Source organism: Taudactylus pleione, unplaced genomic scaffold (genome assembly GCF_031769625.1).
Source record: "Taudactylus pleione unplaced genomic scaffold, aTauple2 ptg000025l, whole genome shotgun sequence".
Taxonomy (NCBI): domain Eukaryota; kingdom Metazoa; phylum Chordata; class Amphibia; order Anura; family Myobatrachidae; genus Taudactylus; species Taudactylus pleione.
In genome coordinates this window covers 11,723,141-11,725,993 of record NW_028284427.1, presented here as the reverse complement: position 1 = coordinate 11,725,993, position 2,853 = coordinate 11,723,141, and positions in this window count along the sequence as shown.

Sequence of the window (2,853 nt, the reverse complement as noted above, 5' to 3'; positions counted from 1 at the left end):
GCCTTCCACCCCTCAGAATACTACTGCCAGACCACCTGTCCATATCCTACAATTGCTGCCAGACCCAGGGTATATATATCCTCCCCTGATAGCATTCTGGGCCTGAACATCTCGTTACATTCTGTGGTGTACAGCTTATGCTATAGCTGTACCTCTGAGTACAAGTGTATCCCAGACTCCTGCTGGTTCCTAGACCAGTTCTATCTGAAAACCTGCTGTGTCCAGAATCCTGCTACCGCCATCTCCATTTGGCTTCCCAAGCCGCAACCAGTAGCTTCCACGCTACCATCTATCAACTACGGCTCCCAAGCTGCAACAAGTAGCTTCCACGCTACCATCTATCATCTATGGCTCCCAAGCTGCAACCAGTAGCTTCCACGCTACCATATATCAACTACGGCTCCCAAGCCGCCACAAGTAGCTTCCACGCTACCATCTATGGCTCCCAAGCCACAACCAGCAGCTTCCACACTACCATCTATCAACTACGGCTCCCAAGCCGCAACCAGTAGCTTCCATGCTACCACCAACCACCTCACGGCTCACTAGCCACACCAAGTAGCTCCCGAGCTACCACCACTCACCTTACGACTCCATAGCCACACCAAGTAGCTCCCGTGCTACTATCGCTCACCTTACGGCTACCCAGCCGCACCTAGTAGCTCCCGTGTTGCCACCGTTCACCTCACGGCTCACTAGCCGCACCAAGTAGCTCCCGAGCTACCACCGCTCACCTTATGACTCCCTAGCATCTCCACATAGTTCCCATGCTACCATCGGTCTCTACATGGCTTCCCAGCCGCACCAAGTAGCTTACGTGCTACCATCCATCTGCAAGCCCATCTACTGGTACCCCGTTCAGCTCAGTAAGCCTTCCTGTCGGTCCCAGTCTGGATCCTCCAAGTTCCTTCTGGTCCCACTCCAACGTTTTAAGTTTCCAGTCATTCATCATCAAAGGCAGTTCTCACTACTATCCAATTCTTATGTTAAAAGAGCTATTCACGTTACCCATGGTTCCAGTCAAGTCGGTCTCCGCTGAATCCGGTTCATCACCAGACTCAGGTAAATCACAAACACCAATTGTGACAGTATGCTCAGGCCTAACGATAGTGGCGGATAAAGCATCTAATCCTGGATCAAGTACTTTCCGTAACCTGAGCACTCGCCTGGATTCGCAGGAGGCGGTACAGCATCAAGTACTACAGCTTCTGCAAATTCTGACTAACTGACTAGATGATACCCAATTCTTACCTGAACCCCTAAGTATCTTCCATCAACTGCTGGAACAGCTACAGGCTCTACTCAGCAAAATTTGTCAGGACATTTCTGAATTTCTTAGAGCTACCTCTGTCTCAACTAGAACCTGTGTCTTGGAATCTCTAAGAACCAAAGATTCTTCCATGCCAAGTAAAGTGAGACATCGAAGTCACCTGCGCCCCAAGCTCTCTGTGGTTGAACGCCAGCGGCGTAAAGATTTACACCTCTGTCTCTATTGTGGAGCTTCTGACCACTTTATCAAAGACTGTTCCCTTTGCAATACCAGCAGTAATATCATGTGTCAATGTTCCGGTCCCAGCCCGGATTCTGCCTGTTCCGGTCCCGTCCCGGATTCTGCCTGTTCTGGTCCCGTCCCGGATTCTGTTTGTCCCAGTAGGGGACTCCAGAGTTTCAACCCCAGGTGGGTCCTCAAGTCTTGTAACCCAAGAAGGGGTTTTGAGTCACTCACCCCAGGATGAAGTGTCTGTCCTCGCATCCCAAAAGGGGGGTTCATGTTCCATACCCCAAAAGGAAAAGTCGAGTCAGCTTCCCCAGAAGGGGATTTTGGGTCCCATACTCCAACAGGGTGTCAAGTTCTGTATTCCAGGAGGGGACCTTAAGTCTCTCACCCCAGGAGAGGGTTACAAGAATTATGCCCCAGGAAGGGGCCTCAATCTCATAGCCCAGGATGGGGTTTCTAGTGCTATTCCCCAGGAGGGGAATTCAATTACCTCACTCCGGAAGGGGATCTCAAGTTCCGCACCCCAGCAAGGGGTCTCAAGTCTCATGCCCCAGGAGGGGGTTCCAAGTCTCGTAACCTAGGAGTAGGTTCCAGGTTCCAGTTGCCAGGAAGAAGTGTCATGTTCTACTAATCCTGATCATGGCTCCTGTTCAGCATCTCCTGAAAATATCGTTCCAGAGGATGACAGTTTCTGTAGTCTGTTCTCAGCCTCGATTGTTGAAGCTGCTGTCTCTGGCTCCTTAGGACTCCTTCCAGTTCCTTTAGTTGGTCCAAGTACCGAACAGCTGTCAACTTCAGTTGTTTTGACTCCTCATCAATCGGAGCATCCTCAAGTCTCTTCCAGCCCTGCACTTGAATGTGCTCCACAATCCTCGAACACACAAACTTCATCGGATACTCAAGGAAGCATATATTTTGATGGGGACTTATCGCAATACTTTGCATTACTAGAGCAATATGCTGCAATCATGGAAGCAGATCCAGCTTGTGGTATCACTCCTACCAACTTTACTAAGTACCTTCTCTCTTCCTTTAGAGGTAAGGTGTTGTACTGGGCCAATCCTTTCATCGAGTCTAAAGATCCTGTGCTTCTAAAAAATAAAGACTTTCGGTGAAGTTGTTATTAAAGAATTTGGTCTTAAACCTGTCAAACGAAATTCTAGTGAAGTTCTCAGTTCTGAAAATTGGTCCAAGCAGTCTGTTGGTTCTACTAAGGAATCATCCTCTGCCGAGTCCTCCAATTCCCTGAAATCCAAACAAGGTCAAGTTTTCAAGGGCCAACGTGCTGAATTCGAAGCATCCAAGGAAAGTAGCACTATAGAAGCGGCATCTCTGAACATGAGATGTGCGCCCAC